Below are 19,404 nucleotides of genomic sequence, written 5' to 3'. Positions count from 1 at the left end.
GAGAGCACACCGAATGTGGTGTTCCGGAGCCCCAAACAAAGAAAACCTTTTACAAACCCCCTGTGCCTAATTTCGTTTTAGAAAATTAGATACTCAGAATTTTGCATAAGATAACTGTATTACCAGGATGCAATTTGGTCTGGGTTGCTGGCTTTAGTGCATGCGGCTCCTTAATAAAAAGTGTCAGTTAAAATGAAAATACAGCTTGGGTAATTAAATTTAATTGGATCTTGTCACTTTAAATCCTCTTCGTTTTTGAGGGTTTGTACAGAATTGCAGCTTCTGGTTTTGCTAATTTCTTTATTGCAAGCTGCTGCCGAACCTGACCCTCCTCTAATGAACTGAGACCCTGTTTTCGCAGGGGGCTCTGAACCGTGAAGGTGGTGGCACACAAAGGGAAGGGGAGGGTTCGGGGCCGGGAGGGAGGGGCATCGCCTGCTGGTGGGTGGACGTACCTGAGGGTGGAAGTGGGTTTTAGTCCCAGCTGGATGAGTGCAGTGGTTACTGTTGCAGGGGACATCCCAGTTCCGCAAGACTCCGCTGTGTTTGCGGAAGGGGAGCGATGGTCACGCTGCAGGTGCTGTAATATCCACAGACGTTCACTGTATACATTGTAGCCACCACGCGGGAGAGCTGCCTGCCCCAAGCTACATACACGGCAGCGTATGAGTTTACGCTGGCTGCTACGACAAGTGGCCAGGAACTTGGTGGCTGGGAACAACACAGATTTACTAAGTCTTAGGGCTGGAGGCCGGAACTCCCAAATCGGTGTCCCTGGGTTGAAGTCCAGGTGCCTTCTGGAGTCTCCAGGGCAGAACCTGGTCCTCTCCTCTTCTGGTTTCTGCATCCCTTGGCTCATGGCCCCACATCACTCCAACCTCTGCTTCTGTCATCATAGCTCTTACCATTGTCTTCCTCTCATAAGAACCTTTGTGATGACATTGGGCCACCCGGATAATCCAGCATAATCTCCCATCTCAAGATCCTTAACTTAGTCACATCGGCAAAGCTTCCTTCTGCTGCATATTCATGGGTTCTGGGGGAATTAGGACCTGGATATCTTTGGGGGCTGTTATTCAGCTAGCCACAGAGAGTATGGAGGTTTTAGGAAATATGGGTAAACTGGTGGGTGCAGTCAGCAGAGGTCTGCAAATGGAACTCCTCATCCAGTAGCCAGGCGAGCCCTGGCTGCTGCTTTGCCCGCTGGCTGCACACCCTCCTGACCCCACATGCCAGCTTGCAAGGTTCATCCTTTCTGACCCAGAGGGGTCCTATCTCCTTGCTACAGCTCCCCAGATCCATTGTCTGAAATCAAGAAAGCTCTACCTGTGGAGGAAAGATGGAGGCATACACTGTGGCCCTGGAAATATAAAAATGAAACGAGTTTGCAAGAACCCTTAGGGCTGATTCTAGGCAGCCGGTCTAGTCTTGTGTGGTCTCTCTGAATGAAATGCTCCATGAGGTCATGGTGGAGCACTTCTTTTTCCACCGGAGGTTGCCACTTGTTTTAGAGATGACTCCAACTGAGGACCCGATGGAGGCATGAGCTGGAGGCTTGGTGGCCTGCTGAACTTACTTTAATGACGTGCAGCCCACACTCTTCAACCTCAGCTTCCACATCTGTATGCATGCATCATGTGCATTTCCAGATTTTTCCTTGCATATAATGGGGGAGATAATTCAAATAGATTTTTACATTGGTTTGTTTTGGAAATGGCTTTATAAAGGCAAGGCTCATCATTACATTTTGATTATGTCAAACGACCCACCATGGGGTTTCCCTTGGAGCCATCAGGGAAATGTTATTTCTGGGGATTTCCATATGCATCGTGAGATGCAAACAGGGAAGGGGGCAGAGTGTGGCTCTGGGTGGCTCTCCTTCCCAGGTGGGCCCTACCTGGTCCACAGGTACCTGGGGTGGGGGCTGAGGGGCTGGAATGTCCCCTCTCCCTCCTCCATTCCTGGTCACCTCCTCTACTGGTGCTGCATACCGGATGCCTCCATTCCACAGACAGCAGAGCCAACCCAGCTAGTTCTCTTCTTCAGGAAGGACTGGAGCCTCTACAAGCCACACCCACCTTCTGCACAGGTGAGGAAATGTCCTGTGAAAGGTGCATGGGGCTTGCACTGATTCCTGAAGTTATCGTTCTCCATGTCTCACATTCCCATGCCTGCCATCATCTTCGGTGGACCTGAGGGCCATACATGATGCACTTGGGTGGGCCTGACCAAGAAGCTGGGTCATGGCAGGAGGATGCTGGGTTGGTGGTGGGTAGATCCAGCTGTTCTATGCCCCTGTCTTCTCAGCCAAAGAATCAGGGTCCAAGTTGTGGGGCCTTCTGGATGCAAGAATTGGTGATCCTTAGGCAAGACAGAGGTGGTCCTTTTCTGGATGCATGTGGATGAAGATGTGCTTCTGTGAGACCCTTGTGTATGCTGAGGACGGTGGTCTTAGCTCCTGGGACCTGGCATGCACATCACTCAGGGGTTCATCCCCAGACCCCCCTTCCTCCTGCCACTCAGACTGTGGCTTTCAGTCCCAGCAACAGGCTTCGAGGTCACAGGCAGCAGCCCCTTCTTTTTAAATTCATATTTGGTCAAATCATCCAGGAGAAGTGAGGATGCCCCCAAGCCGCTCTTCCAGGGCATGTCATAACCAGTTAGGGTGGCCTCGGGTCCACTGCTCGGGCTCTGCCTGCCCATCCCCATCTTCCTACCTAGATTCCCAGCCATGTGGTGAGGACTTTCTGACAGCCCAGCATAGCATGGCTCACGTAAACCCCTCTAATTTATACGGGTTTCAGGTTTAATCTTGCATGTTCTCCTCCGGTACCCTAAATTATCAATCACTTTGATGACATGTAGAAAAATATAACAAGCAAATCTTAGATGACAGTCTTATCACCTATTTTAATGCAATTTCCTAAATCAAACACCAGACTAAAGCTCATAAAAAAAAGTAAGAAATTAAAGAAATACACTCAGGACAACAAATATCGTACAGATAAACTTATCAAATCTTTGATTTTATACAAACGACTTTCTCTTCCTCTGAAAATATACAGCTGGCTTTGGAATCTGGGTCTGCCTAATGGGAGGGGGCATCTCTAGAATCGTCGATGATGCCCTAAAAACACTGGTGCATTTAAATTTCAGGACCGAGTTTCAGGGTCCTGGGACACTTGCAATTTTCTGGGTTTGACTCACATTGACTTTCCTGGATTGATACCACTTGTTCAAAGACGGTGTGACACACAGAAGTCGGTCTTCCTAAAAGGTATGTTGAAGGCTGAAGTGTGGGCATCCATGAATGGGACCTCATTAAAATTGGGTCTTTGCAGATGTGATCCAGTTACAATAATGTTGTTAGGGTAGGTCCCTGATGCAATAGGATTGTTGTCCTGAGAAGGGGATGAATAGAGACAGAGGGACGGTGGCCACGTGAAGACAGATGCATGAGTGTGGCCACAAGCCAAGAGCACCACGTGTTGCTTGCAGCCCCCAGACGCTGGAAGGAGGCACAGAACAGACCCTCCTTCTGTTGGAGCCTCCACAAGGACCCAACCCTGCCAACGCTTTGATCTCGGACTTCTGGCCTCCAGAATGGGGAGAGGTCACGTGGGTATTGTTATTTGCCTGCCACTGTGTGGTGCTTCTCTAAGGCAGCCCCGGAAAGCTCCCACAGACAGTCATTTCTGTTTGCTGCATTGTAGGATGCCACATGTTTGTAAGGCCATTTAAGCACTAATGAGGTGAACTTGGTGTCTGGGTAGCACCCCCCCCCCCACAGCTGTCTCCTGCAGAACACGCCGTGGCATAGCCACAAACTTTTATGAACATGGTCCTGCTACCCACGACTGTCCCAGCCCACACCCAGAAACCAGACTCACATTTTGAGGACCCAAATTTAAAGTTTTGCGGCAACCTTAAATATTTTGGATGACCGGATTCACCTGAACACTAAGGGAACAGAGGCGCCCTTGTGTTGAATGTTTAGACTAGCAAGATGGCATATTTATTGAGAGAGAGGCCAAGGCAACGTGCAAAGAAGTTTGGATGTGGACACACACATAAAATCTCTCCCTGGAAGAAAAAGCCTTTGACGATTAGGGATGCCATGAATGCTAGCCTCTTGGACCAAAGCTGTTTCTCAAAGGCTCAGGGGAACAGGGCTGGGGGGACGTTACCCCATTTTACCCCAAGAACTGATGCCATTGGGATTTCTCGTTGGTGTTGTTATGTTAGTTAGCTCTGTGATCTGTGAGTAGGGAAGGTGCCCCCCAGCCTTTGGGGGCATGCACAAAGATGCACCTGCTTTTGCCCTCCCTCTGGGTCTTGACTTCTCCCCACAAGGTCCTGCCCAAGCAGAGTCCCCAGGTAGTTCACAGGTGTTCACACACAGACGTTGAGTCTTCTGGTCAACCCCACTATGTGCTTCCCCAGGCTTTCCTCTGCCACGGCCCCATACACACACTTGCAGCTCCTGAGGACTCTACTGTTCTGGCCATGGGGCTGCCCAGGGGCTCTTGAGGGCAGGTCATTCTGTTCGGGGCACACAGAAAAATGAGAACAGCAAGGCAGTGGCTAGGGTCTAGAGAAACAGTTCACTGGCCTTATCTTTACCCCTAGGCTGTCTCCCACCAATGATCCCACGTGGGCATCCACTGGAGGCCTGGGCCAGGGGCTCATTGCCAAGGGTGCATTGTCCTTTGGCATGTGTTCTAGAACATTTCATGGTCATGAGATGTTGCTAAACACTCATCCTGGGCAATAAAATGTCCTGTGTCATAATGGTCAATAATGTTTTGAATGGTTTTAACCCATCAGCCCTGGTATCTTCAGACATCTGGTTGATACTTCCTTCCAGTTGCCTGCAGCAACATTCAGGGGATCAAAATGAAGTTTTGGAAGGAGCCAAGGAAGACGGCAAGCATACTTGAGGCCATTGCACTGATACTGTATTTTCTTACTTCAGGTTTACATGAAGCATCAGGGACATCAACTGGCAAGATTAAGCCAGTTCTCCAAGACGAAAGGAACCAAGACTGACCTGGCCATCTCGCGGAATATGCTGGGGAGCATATTTCGCACGTTTTACTTCCCTGGTTAGTCCTAAGCGATATGTGTAATTGCTGAAGTGGGACATGCTCCTGGGGCAGACGGAGTGGATCACTCAGGATGGGTGAGAGGCACCTACAGGGATCTTGGCCAGGGTTGTTGGGATGGAGGGCCCTGATCACACCAGTTCACCCAGACAAGACCAGGATGCAGGGTCTCCCAGGAGCTGTGAATTAATGAGAGGGAGGGAGAAAGAGAGAGAGAGAGAGAGAGAGGTACAATGAGATTGCGAAATCCTGAGTAGAGAGGGCAGGGGTGATGGGGACAGATGGAAGGAATGGCAGGTCCAGCAGAGAGATGGATGGACACACAAAGAGGAAGACAGACCGGGAGAGAGAAGGGGAGACAGAGACCCTCATACTAATTTCCCAGATCATTGCAACCACCCCGCTCCATGACATGCATTCTTTCCTGGGGACAGATCTTAAGAGCATCCACTAGGATTTCACTCTCTGTGGACTCTGGGACCCCAGCACAGAGCTCGGTGGTCACCCAAGTGTTGATGATTATTTCCTAAGGAGTGGGGCATCTGTGGAGGAAAACGTGAATTTTATCCCTCTTCTCTACTAAGGACTCTTCTTTGCAAATTGTGTTCCAGGAAGACATTTGCTTCTGTGTCCTTGGTATATTTCTGCATCCCGAGGGAAATAATGTATCTCGACTTAACAGTGAGTCCATCCCAGATGCTTTTCACACAGGGCATTTCTATCCTGTTTCGTCACTGGAGGTGGCAGGGGTGGCCAGTGAGGCAGCGGGAGGATAAGACACGCGTCTGTCCTCAGGACAGAGCCCTGATGAAGTACATCCCTGGTTCCATTATGGAGAGCTTAACCCTTCAACAGGATGGGTTGGAGAGTACCTACTGTCTGTTTTAATGAACAGTCTTGGGTTTAGGGCCCTTCTAAAGAAACTTGCAAAATGCAAAACCTACGTGTGGGAAATATAAGTGGAAATGACAAAGAAGAGAAATAGTGCAGATATCAGTTTCTTAGCAATCTTTTTGAGATAAGAACACAGATTCTGAGTAACTTGGATGGAGTGAGGACAGAAATCCATGTGAATTTGTGAAGCCTAGGGACTAAAACCGGCAACCACCCTTCTCCACCAACCCACTCAGTAAATGAGACCGAGGGAAAGATAAAAGGACATGGAAATTGCTGTATTTGGCACATAAATACTTGAGCTCAGGGTAGCTGAAATATTCTTCCATGTCCTGTTAATTGTTGATTTGTTTAGATGATGCTGCCAGCCCCTCCTCTACTTGTTTGCAAAGAGCAGAAGTTCAGAGTGACTCACCATCTGGTTTTTGCAGATGCCATGGATGCATCTCACATGTTATGGCTGTGACCAGGCTCTCAGAGGTGACATGAAGTCTCAGAAGTCATAGAGACCAATTGGAGGAGCCAAGTACATGGTGGGGTTGGGGCGTTCCAGGCGAGGCTCCGTTCAGATGGAGAACACGCATGCACGTCGTGTACTGGAGATGGCCAAATGCCAAGATGGATGCACAAGGTAGTTCACAAGGAACCTCTTGGGGTCTTTGTCACACTCGTTTGTGAATTCTCCATGGTTTTCCAACTGAACATGCATTTTCCCTTTCTGAGTGCTTGCTCCATCAGAGCTGTACCCAACATCTCTCCATCCCCTTGAACGTGCCATCCACGTCGACAACCATGGGAGGCAGAATCTTGGCCCCTGAAAACATATCCCCGACCCATCCCTAGGCCCACTGAGTGCTGACTTTTATGGCAAAAAGACCTTTGCCATCGATTAACAATCTTGAGATGGATGTTAACTGTTATTAACATACCTCTGTTTTTGTATAGATTTCAATAACTGGGTAATTTTAGAAGCATTTTTTTAGAAATATATAGTTGTGCCAGTGAACATCTTGTTTTTCTATGTGCACTGTACACATTTTTCATTCTTTTGCTTTTTGGAATTGGATCAAACACTAACTGTATTGTTTTGTTACATGTAAAAAAAAATCTTCTGTCACCCAGCTGAATAAAAAATTTCCCCTCTTCACCAGTACCTCCTCAATACTATTCCCCTTGAAAAGAGTCCCTGATTTCAGTTTTTAATTATGCATTTTATATAAAACAGATCATAAAAACAAGTTCTAAGACTTGGAAAATTTTAAATACCATCTTCTGGGGACACAGAGAAAAAAACAGTGGCAAAAAAAAACGCATCAAAACAAAGAGCCCCTGTTGAAGCTCCATGTTTGTCCATTCATGGACACACATGCATTTGATTGTCTACAGCTTGGCCGGCCCTGGAGGGGCTCTGGGGGATTCAGTGCAGAGAGAGAGAGTGGGTCAAGTGAGAGCTGGTGCCCATGCATTCCAGGGAGAGAAGGTGTTTTGTGTTTTAGGGATAATAATAAATATGTTTGTAAAAGGAATGAGTCTCCAGCTGGAGCAGAAGGTGGTGGAGATTGTGCTTTAGGGTGAGGACTCTGGACTCAGGTCTGAGCCTACTAACCAGATCCTGCTGCTGGGTTAGTCTGTCACCCTCATGGGTGTCACTTCTGTATCTGAGAAATGGGGGCAATGTATGTGGGGCTGCTGTGAGGTGGAAATAAAACCAGATGTGGAAGACTGAGATCAGGATCAGGCACAGGGTGAGGGTTCAAGAATTCTATATATTGCTGGGCAGTGTCTGAATTTCCTAGAGCAGGTGTAACAAGTGTCCACACATTGGGCAGCTTAGAACAACAAGAATTCATTCCATTCTCTCCTGGCTCCGGAGACCAGAGTCTGAGATCCAGGCGGGGCAGGACCGCTGAGATCCAGGTGGGGCAGGGTTGCTGAGTTCCAGGTGGGGCAGGGTTGTGCTCCCTCCAGAGGCTCCAGCGGAGGGTCCTTCCTGCCTCTTCCAGCTTCTGGGCTCCAGGTGTCCCTGGGTTCATGGCCACGTCCCTCCCATCTCTGCCTCCATCTTCACATGGTTTCTCCTCTGTGTCCATGTCTCCCCTTCTGTCCCTTACCAGGACCCCTGTCATTGGATTTAGGGCCACCCTGATCCAGGATGGGCTCATTTTAACTTGATTGCATCTGCAAAGATCCTATTTCCTAATAATGTCACATCCCAAGATTGTGCATGGATGTGAGTTTGGCTACCCTCTTCAGCCCGGGAAGGCAGAACATGGCAGTTCTTGGCAGAGAGAGGTGCCATTTGGTGAAGGAGAAGATGCAGAGACTAAGCAAGCAGCTTCTCCTGCACTGATGGACTACAGCCCACTGGACATCCCTTATTGGTTGCAGTTGTCCAAAATGAGGGAGTTTGACTATAAACCTCAAAGGGACTTCCAGCCCTAGGATTCTGTGCCGTCCCCATAATTTTTGCTCTTTGCACACACTAAAGAGTCTATGGTAGAAGAAACGTAGGTCTTCCACAAACTAAGGGAATTAGTTTGAAAGGTCAAAAGCTAAGCTTACAAAAGGTGTGTTATAAACTCAACAGCAAAGAGACAAACAACCCAAATAAAAAGTGGGTGGAGGACTTGAATAGACATTGCTCCCAGCCAGACATGCAAACGACCAACAAGCCCCTGAGAGCATGCTTGACGAGTTGCTGATCATCAGGGAAATGCAACGGAAAACACAGCGAGATGCCACTTTACACCCATAATTCTGAGGGACCATAATTCTGAGGACAATTGTACTACGACTACTAATAACAATGGCCATACCAAGTGTTGGTGAAGATGTGGAAACTCAGAAACCCTTGTGCATTGCTGGCGGGAACGGAGCATGGTTTAGCTGCCATAGAAAACAGTGTGGTTCATCCTCACAAAGTTGAACACGGAGTTACCGTATTGACTAGGCAAGTTCATGCCTCGGTATCTACCAAAGATAATTAACAAGAGGAGCTCGAACAGATACGTGGACACACGTGTTCATGGAGACGCTATTCACAACAGCCGAAACATGGAAACAACTTGAATCTCCAGCAACAGATGGTTGGATGAGCAGAATGTGGTCCGTCCACACGGGGGGAATATGACTCATTCAGGTAAAGGAATGGAGCTCTGACACCTCCTACCATGTGGATGGACCTTGAGGACACGACGCTCATGGAGGGAAGCAGACACCAAAGTCTACATTGTGCGTGATTCCGTTTATATGAAACATCCAAAACAGGCAAATCCACGGAGACAGAAAGTAGATTAGTGGTCGCCAGGGGCTGGGGAAGGGCAATAGGGAGGTGGCAGCTAGTGGAAACAGGGTCTCCTTTAGGGGGATGAGAATATTTGGGATGCAGACGGTGGTGATGGTTGTGTATACAGCGAATGCAGTCCATGTCATGAATGGTAAATCTTACGTTATATCCATTTTACCGCAATAAACACAAGAAGTTTTTAAAAGTTGATTATACTGGGAATATTGAAGATCGCATAGAGGAAAAGAGGCAATGGACCCCATAGACCACCCCACCCGCATTCAACGTTCCTGATATCTGCTTGCTGGGACATTCCTGCTCTCGGCTCTGCTGCAGGTGCATCTGTCCCAAGCAGAGGGGGCTGAAGATGGGGGGTATCCCTCGTGTGTCCTGCACGTCCCCATCAACACAGCCCATGGGGCCAGACCCGAGGCATTCAGCAGTGGGCACTTCCGTCCCTGGGTTGGGGTGATTTCTGCACACCGCAGGAAGGGGATTTTGAACTCTTGGGTTTGGCATTTCTTGAACCAAAAGCTCTTCTGGAAGGAGAGAGATTTTCTTAAGACATATAACGCTACAGAATGTCTTTGAAAGGTGTCATATTTCATTTACAGGTGTTGAATTATTCACAACGAATTCTGCATGCTTTGTGGGCTGCAGTCTTGGTACCGTGTGGACGGGAGGAAGTCGGAGGGCCCCCTCACCCCACTGCGAGCAGGCAGAGAGGGCGCCTGCCCCCTGCGCTGGACCTTGCAATGTGCGGCTCCTGTACGGGGGTCTTCTGATTTCTGCAGCAGAACAAGCTGCTGACACCCTGGCGTGTCCCGAACCTTCTAGAACACACACCACCAGCCGTGCACTGGGGATTGTCTTTTCCAAGAGCCACCCAAGACTTTGTGTACAATTAATTCCCTTATCGGGGCTGTTGGCTGCAGGACTGAAGGCATGCCATTATAGAATGCAGTTTGCCCCTCTGTTCGCCCTACAGAGTGGGGTGTGTGTGTTGGGGGGTGAGGTCTGTCCCTTCCTGATGTGAATCTATAAATCGCCCCGTTGTAGAATGTGCATCCCCAACATCCTTCGATACCCCGCCTGTGCCCGGCTCCCCACCTCGCACCCAGGTGCATATATGCTTGCATGAGGGATGCCAACGGCCGACCCGCCCTCCGCCGGAATGTGAAATGCAACACCCCCCGTCCCCCGCCTTTGATGTGAACTCTCCGCTGATCGCTGATCGGGATGCAGGAAAAGCTTCTCCTACACCCCATTGCCATTCAATCCATTATAACACTCACTTGAGCGTTCCTCATCACCCTGACTTCTAATTTGACAATGACAAAGAGCTTCTCGGCGATTTTAAATTTCATAATTTTAATCTGTCAAGCCTGACATTTAATTAGTGCCCTTTCTAACCTGTAGCCACGCACGCCCAGGGCTGCCGTTGGTTTCCCTTCAGAAGGAAAAAAATTTTTTTTTCTTTTCCGCCCCCGTGGAAGAGTCGATTAATAAATATGTGCATAACTTCCAGGTGTGAGACAATGTGCCCACGATGGTCTATTAGCCCCAAATCGAGACAGATGAGGTTAATAATATTTTAAAGTGCGGCTTTATTGTGTTAGTGGTGATTAAGCGTGGGCGCGGCCCCCCGCGTGACATGTTCATGGCCAACGTGAAATAAGAGTTGTGGTGTGCTGCGGAGTCTCGTGTGAACGGTTGTTGGAGCAAACACCGTGGTCGCCGGCACCTTGCGGGATCTGGTGGTGCTGGATTGTCATTTCTCGGGGTTTCCATACAAGGTGAGGTGGGCTCCCTAAGTGGCCGGTGGGGGCTGGCTGGTCAGTGAGCTGTACTGGCCAGTGCTGGACCATTACTAGAGGCATTTTCGGGGGATGCATGGGGGGGGTCCCTGTGGGGAGAGTGCTCCTCCACACCACCCATCCTGCTACCATCTGGACCCTGCTTTGGGGACTGACAATTTTTATCTTGATTTAGACCCAAATTCCGTTTTCCCACCACACCCCAGGGCCCAGTCATTTGCCACTGATAAAGGGGGGACCCTTTTTCCATCTGGACTCCCACCTACATGTCTGCCTTCTCTCAGGGTGGAAAACGTAGAGGCTGCGGTGTTTTTTGCAAACAATGGGATTTCCTTGTTGGTGGCTCCCCACTGGCTGAGTTCCGGACCAGAGTGTTGCTCCTGCTGTAGGTGATGGGCGGTGTGCTTTACGTTCCCGGTCTTCTCCCCTATCCCGTGGAAACCTGCATGATCCTGCGTCCTCGAGCATGACGCATCTGGCCTCCCCTCCCCTGAAGGACGTCAAGGAAAGGTGCTCATCCTCCCTGCGGGATCCCAGTGCGGCAGGGTGCGGGTACATCCGGGCTTCCCCGTGCTCGACCGTGCCGCTGAACGGTCCTCGTTTCTTCAGCAGGACACTGTCCCTGGTTTGGGGTTTGGGGAAAATCAGTTGCAGAGACTGGACTGCTCTCCGCCTACATTTCCATTCATTCATTCACTCCAGACGCTGAGCAATTCCCAGGCCACTTGGGAATTGAAAGAGCTCAGTCACTGGTGATTATTACCACAAAAGAAAGGCCTGGGCTTTGCAGGGAGGGATGGGGCTTTGCACCCCTTGGTAGCGGCCGGTGTGCCATGAGCATGATGTTTACCGTGGCCGAATCCCCTTCCCTGCCGGTAACGGGACAGGCCTCGTGTCTCCTGGAAAGGCACAATAAACACCGCCGGAATGAGGAGGTGGATTTAAACAGCCCGGATGGTGCTTGGGCCACGGTGGGCATCCCATGCTATAATTATGGAAATCTCCATCTATGTATTTGCCGGCTCTGCCCGAGCCCTGAGGCATTGTGCCTTTGGACCACACAGCTAGTTAGTGAAGATACAACGTGTGCATTTTGAAACCCCATGAAAAAGTAGCATCAAGATGAGAGCAGGTGCACACACGTCTGCTACCACGGATTCAATGAACGCAAGTCCCTTCCTGTCTAGTGCTGGGAAATAGTCATAAAATCAGAAAACGGCATCAGCAAGCATGTTAAAGGTAACCCAACCTGTGACTTTTAAAAAAAAAATTAGAATTATTTGACCATCTGCTCCCTGTCAGCCCCGCCAAGCTCCCCGCTATGTTCATAAATCCCATAAAATGTGGATTTTGGTGCCGCCAAGTTCCACTCATTTCGTTCGGGCCGGCTGCGAAGTTGCAGACGAAACCCGGGGTTTGAAGGGCACTCTGGATCGAAGACAGGTTTTCCAACTTTGGGATGACGCCACGCATGCAGAGGCATTTAATAAATCTTATTTGATGAGGATGATTTTCTAAGGCAGCAGGTTCACCTCCCCAGTGATCTGTGACAATGGCATAATTGCCACTTAGCAGACACGCATTATGCATATTGCATGTCCAGGTTTTCTGGCTCAGGTGTGAACTGCCAATCGCAAACACCTACACTGCTCTGTGGGGCACAAATCTCTCAAGGACTGCCCCCAAGTTAGGTGCTCACAATTGCTCCGTTAGGAGGATCTCAGCACATCCCTTCATTAAATTTTAGAGCCAGCTATTGAGAGGCAAAGAAAAAAAGAACAATCATACCATCTTCTTGGCTTCGGAAGATAAACCGATGGTTTCCTGTCAGTGGTGGAGGGGCAGGTGATCCCAATTTAGCTGTAGGGACAAGTGAGGGGCAGGTGATCCCAATATTACTGTACCACGTCTTCCATTTTTGTTTCCAGAGAACCAAAGAGACCATGAATCCAGGCGATAACCACCTACAAATCAAAGGAAGTGATAGCGTTCGAGCCAAGAAGGGGTCAGTTCTTTTATCTGTGGTCCAACCGAGTTACCTGACCACATTGGTCCCTGTGCTTTTTGAAAACATTTACCGTAAAGGACGAAAGGCCTCGCATGGAGCGCATAATGCATGTCAAGAATTATGCCCATTTTCCCATCGGACCGAGTTCTTACTGGTTTTTACAAGTTCCCTCGCCAGAATGCAAGCACTGTACCAATTACAAATTCTGCAAATATTTTCTCTCTTTCTGTGGCTTGTTCGCCCTTTTAAAAAGCATCCTTAACAAACAGTCCTCATTTTACTGTAATTCAACACAACATTTTTATTTTTCCTTTTTGGTTGCTACCTTTTCTGCCCTGTTTAAAAAATGTTTGTCTCTGTACTACCCCCCAACCCCAAACCAGGAAGATGTCCTTCTATGTCATTATTTTTTAAAAAGCAATGCATTAGGCTGCCTAGGTGTCAACAAAACACCACAGATGGAGTGGCACAGATGATAGAAATTATATTCTAACAGTTCTGGAGGCTGGAAGTCTAAGATCAAGATGCTAGTGTGCTTGGTTCCTGGTGAGGACTCCTCCTTCTGGATATGTCCTCACATGGCAGAAACAGAGACAGAGAGACCATGTTTTCAGGTGTCTCTCCTTGTAAGGACACTAATCCCGTCATGGGGATCCACCCTTATGACCTCATCTAACCATAACTACCTCCCATAATTACCTCCAAATACCACCCCATCGGGTGGGAGAAGGTAGGGCTTCCACATATGACTTTGGTGGGGATGAGGGGGGCACAGATCTTCAATCCATACCAAGAAATATTGCTTTACCTTAACCCTTAAACTGATAATGCTCCTGCAATTTATTTGTGTGCAGGGTCTGAGATTGAGGTCAAGTTGGACTTGTTTCTTCTTCTGAATGGATAGAAAGCTTTCCAGGGTCATTAATTAAAATACCCCCATCTTCCCCACCGTTTCTGAATGTCACCTTTGTAAGACTGTCCATATATGGTTCTGCCTATCTGTCCACCCTTGTGCCAATGCTATGTTAATTATGATGCTTTTGGGATGCCTGGGTGGCTCAGTAGCTTGAGCATCTGCCTTCTGCTCAAGTCATGATCCCAGGATCCTGGGACTGAGTCCCACTTTGGGCTCCTTGCTTGGCAGGGAGCCTGCTTCTCCCTCTGCCTGCCGCTCCCCCTGCTTGTGCTCTCTCTTTCTCTGACAAATAAATAAATAAGGTCTTAAAAATAATTATGATGCTTTTATATTAATTCCTGATATCTAAAAGAATATGTTTTTCTGCCTTGTTCTTCAAAAGTACCTTAGTGAACCACAGCCTTTAGGGTATTCAGGTAAATTTTAGAATCAGCTTGTTAATTCTCAGAAACTACAAATTGGAATTTTGATTACTAATGCATTAAATCTATAGACGATTTGAGGAGAATTGACATCTTTATGATACCAAACATTCCTGTCTATGAATATAGTAAATTCTTAAATTTGTGTAGGTCATCCCTTATTCCTTTTAATGTTTTGCAGTGTTCTGGGTAAAAGTCTTACAAATATACAGTGCATTTAATCTTTGTATTCTAAAGTAAATTATAAAATTATGTCTTTTACAAGTGCTCTTTGCTAATTGATTTTTGCCGATAGTAGAAATACAGTTGATTTTTTATATTGATCTAGTATCCAGAAAACCTGATCAGCAAATACTTAATTCTAATAGTTGCTTTGTAAAATAATTTGGATGTTTTTATGCATACAATCATATTACTTGTAAACAATAATTACCTCCTTTCCATCATTCTCTCCTTCCCTCCATTTTTTTTTTCTTGTCTTATTGCACTGGCTAGAAACTCCACTACAAGATTGATGGAAGTAGAAATAGTGGGCATCTTTGTCTCCTTCCCAATATCAATTTAGACATATTTCATTTCATATGCTGCAAGTGGTTTTTAAAATCATAAAAATTTTGTCACAATTTTTCACTTGCTTTTTGTCATTTATTGAGATGACCTTATGATTTTCCCCTCTCTCCTTTATTCTGTTAACATGATGAATTCCACTGATTTTTTTTCCCCCAAAGCCTTAATAAAATTTGCATTGTGGAAATAAACCCAACTTGTTATTCCTTTGTTTTTCCTTTTTAAAAAAATTTCAGACATTTCTAGATTTAATTTCCTAAAGCTTTCATTTTTGTTCATATATGAGACTGACCTGCAAGTTGTTTTTTAATAATTCTCTGGTTTGGCCTCATAAACATGAGTTCAGGAAGCATTCGTTTTGTAGATTCTGGAAAAGTTTGTATAAAGTTGGCATTTTTTTTTCTTCCTTACACATTTGTTAAATATACTAACAAAGATATCTGCACCTGGCAATTTCCTTGTGGGAAAAATTTAAATTATACAGTACATGTCTTTAATTTATGTTTTTATTCATAAAAACATGTCCATTTAATCTAAGTTTTTAATTTTGGCAAGAGGTTATTTTTCATATTCTTATTTTTTTTAAATATGGTATGGGATCTACAGGCATATCCTTCTTCTGATATTGCTTTTTAATGTCTATTATATCTTTTATTTTTTCTTGGTAAATCTTGTTGCGGTATATAATTTTTATCAGCCTTTCACACAACCAACTTTGGTTCTGTTGATTTACTCTGTGTTATGTTTATTATGTAATTCATTAATTTCTATTATTTCTGTAGGTTTACTTATTTTTCTAACTTCTTCAGATAGGTTCTTAACTTAATGATTTCCAGTCGTTTTCCTTTTTATAAAAAAAATAAGGCTACAAATTCTCCCACACAACTCTGCTTGAGCTGATCTTAAGCTTTAGTAGGTAATAGTTTTATTACCATTCAGGACAGAATACTTTTTAATACTGATTTTGACTTCCTCTTTGCCTCACCAGTCATTTGGAAGTGCAGTGCTTAATTTTCAAACTTACGGGATTTTCTAGTTATCTTTTTGTTATTTATTTCCAGCTCAATTGCACAGGAACTAGAAAACGTACTTTGTATTATTTCAATCTCTGATGTTTATAGTAATTTGCTTAATGGTTCAGCATATGGTTAAATCTATAAATGTTTCATGGGTGCTTAAAAGTGGCAATATTCTGCAGTTATTAAGTATAGAGCAATATACCTACGCACTAGGCAAATACAGGGTATGAGATTTGAACAAGATTAAAATCTTAAATGTACAATAAGTTTTGACATGTTTGTTCTATCTACTATGAAGAAAGTATGTTAAAATGTGCTACCAGAATTGTGGACTTGTTTACTTTTATTTTACCAATTTTTGCTTTATCTATTTTGAATCTTGTTATTCAGTGCATAAAAGTTTATAGTTGTTTCATATTCCTGGTGAATTGAGTCTTTTTTCATTTTTAAAAAGTTTTTCTCTTTCTCTTTAGTATTTATTTTTTTTAAGTCCTACTTTGATACTAATACAACCTCAGTTTTTTTTTAGTTAATATTTGCATAGTGTGGGAAATTGTCATTATTTATGGTAGATGTTCTGTAAAGTCCCTAGACACAATTAATTAGTAAGTATGGAACCATTGATCCTACAGGAAATCCCGGGTTATGTTCCTGTGAGCATTCTGTCACAACATTTTCATTAAATGATCAAAACATAACTTTATGTGTGTCTCTTTAAAGACACCTTATTGAGTCTATATTGCTGATTCATCAATGTTAACTCACAGCCAACAGTACTAAAAGTCATGCCTGAATGAAGACCATCTAACACACTCATTTTCTCTGTAAGGCACACCCCAGCGTTTTTACACTTAGGATCAGTAGATGGTAATTCAGCACTATGTCAGGGGCCATTTTAAACAGCAAAATTACCAAGAAAAAGCACCCAAAATGCAAGAACTGTGGCACTAAATAGACCAAGAATAGAATAGTTGTTTACAGTGTGAGAACTGAAAAAGAAGGCAGTGGGTAGGCTTGTTTGTCCTCAGTGGGGAGTGGGTGTGTTGCATGACTCAAATTTTCCACTGCACTGTCCACATTTACAAATAAATGGGAACCCGTTGTGAGTATCGATTTTGGAGTTACAAATAAATTTTATCAAGGAGGTGAATTTGCAGAAACAGAATCTGTAAACGATAAGGATGCACTATACGTTTTTTTTTTCCAACTGTTTACACTTACACTTTGTTTCCTTATATTTTAAATGTGTCTCTTTTAGGCAGCATATCATGGTGTTATTTAAATCTGGGTTGATTATCTCTGTTTTTTAGTGGGAGCATTTAGCCAGTTTACATTTAATATAATTATTGATATTTTGAAGTTAAAATTCATCATCTTACCCACTAGCAAAAGCATTAGCATGGAAGGATGGAGAAAAAGAGATATGATTTAGCACAAGGGCATATAAAGGACACTGAAGATTCTTGTTGGGGAGATATTTAATGTGTGTATATGTACATGTATGTGTGCATAGATGTATGTGTGCATACATGTGTGCATGCATGATGTGGCTGCCAGGGATACCGATATGATCTCTGACCACAATAAATGGCCCCTTTCTATCCTGAGCTGGTCAGGTGCCACCTGGTGAAAGGACTCGTGGTGGCAGCCAATCAGACAGAAACTGGATGGGGAGAAGAGTGTGATGGTGATCATGACATTTTTTGGAATTGTCTGCATTTGGAGAGTGTCTGGAGATATTCAGCCCCCAGAGTAAAAACCTCCCAGGCAAGGAGCAGTTAGGAAAGGATATGATGTTTGCCTTCAAATATTTGAAAGTCGGCCATGCAGAAGAGCCATTTGATCTGTCTTTTGTGGTCTAACACACAGGATGAGGAATCAGGCACCCGGGAGACCAATTTCAGGTCCACAGGAAGGAGGGATATGTAAATGCCAAAGTGGTCCAAGAATGGTATGGCTTCTCCTCTCTCTCTCTTTTCTTTTCTTTTTAAGATTGTATTTATTTATTTGAGGGTGAGCAAGAGAGAAAGAAAGAGGGGGGAAGGAGAGGGAGAAGCAGACTCCCCGCTGAGCAAGGAGCCAGCCACGGGGCTCGATCCCAGGACTCTGAGATCATAACTGAGCCAAAAGCAGGTGCTTAACCGACTGAGCCACCCAGGCACCCCTGGGATGGCTTCTTAAGGAGGGGGTGAGTTTCCTGTCACTGGACGTATCCAAACAGATCCTGGATTTCCACTCAGAGGAAACTGAAGACAATTCCATTCTCGGGTCAGAGGCTGAACCTCAAGACCCTATGAGTCCCTTGGAAATCCCAGAGCCCGTGAGAAGTTCGTTTGTTGATGTGCATACCAGCTTCTTCTCTACACCTCCATGGATGCCAGATGAAGCACTTAGCCATTGAAAATGCTTCTTCATGTCTTTTTGGGCCACGGAATGTCTCCAGTGAAAAGAATAGCCTCATCGTCTGGGCAGAGACTTGGCAAATTCCTCGAGAAATGAAAAATTGTGTAATATTGTCTTACTCTCAAGGCTCACATTATACATAATTTGTCCTCAAAGGATATAGAAGAGTTTGTAACAACACAAGAAACTCTAATCCTCACAAGTCAAAAAAAAAAAAAAAAACCCGAAAAATTGGATTTTTTTCTTACAATAAATTCAGAAGTTTAATCTGGAATAATCAAGACATTTTGTTTGAAAAAGTCTACATTTGTTCTGGGAAAGTCCCGAGGGCCCTAAATTCCTCACGCAGAGTGGGGGCCAGTTTGGAACTTGGCAAGATGCTCTGTCATGCAGGATGGCCAAGCAGAGGAGTTTCTCAGATGATTTCCCACAATCAAGGGCTCAGTGTGGTTTGGGGAAATGGAAAGTGGGTCTTCATAATTTTGCAGAGGATTAAGGAAAGGTAATAGCAATTGACAGGTGGGGGAGATATCCTGTGTTGTTTTGGGTTTTTTCCTCTCCCCCCACCCCCCGCCCAAGCATCAGTCAAGAGGGGGGTTTAAGAAGCAGATTTTATTTTATTCTTTTTAAAATTTTTTATTGTTATGTTCATCACCATACATTACATCATTAGTTTTTTGATGTAGTGTTCCACGATTCATTGTTGGTGCATAACACCCAGTGCTCCACGCAGAACGTGCCCTCTTTAATACCCATCACCAGGCTAACCCATCCCCCACCCCCCTCCCCTCTAGAACCCTCAGTTTGTTTTTCAGAGTCCATCATCTCTCATGGTTCATCTCCCCCTCCGATTTACTCCCCTTCATTCTTCCCCTCCGAGCAGATTTTATTTTATTTTGTCTTATTTTATTTTTGGTTTTTTTTTATTAAGTTTTTCATTTTCATTCCAGTGTGGTGTTGTATTAGT

The sequence above is a fragment of the Eumetopias jubatus genome, unplaced genomic scaffold (assembly GCF_037043125.1).
Source record: "Eumetopias jubatus isolate StellerSeaLion01/CBP00866 unplaced genomic scaffold, mEumJub1_p1.0 scaffold_11, whole genome shotgun sequence".
NCBI classification, from domain to species: domain Eukaryota; kingdom Metazoa; phylum Chordata; class Mammalia; order Carnivora; family Otariidae; genus Eumetopias; species Eumetopias jubatus.
The sequence above is the reverse complement of the archived record's forward strand: the minus strand, read 5'-3'. Positions refer to the sequence as shown.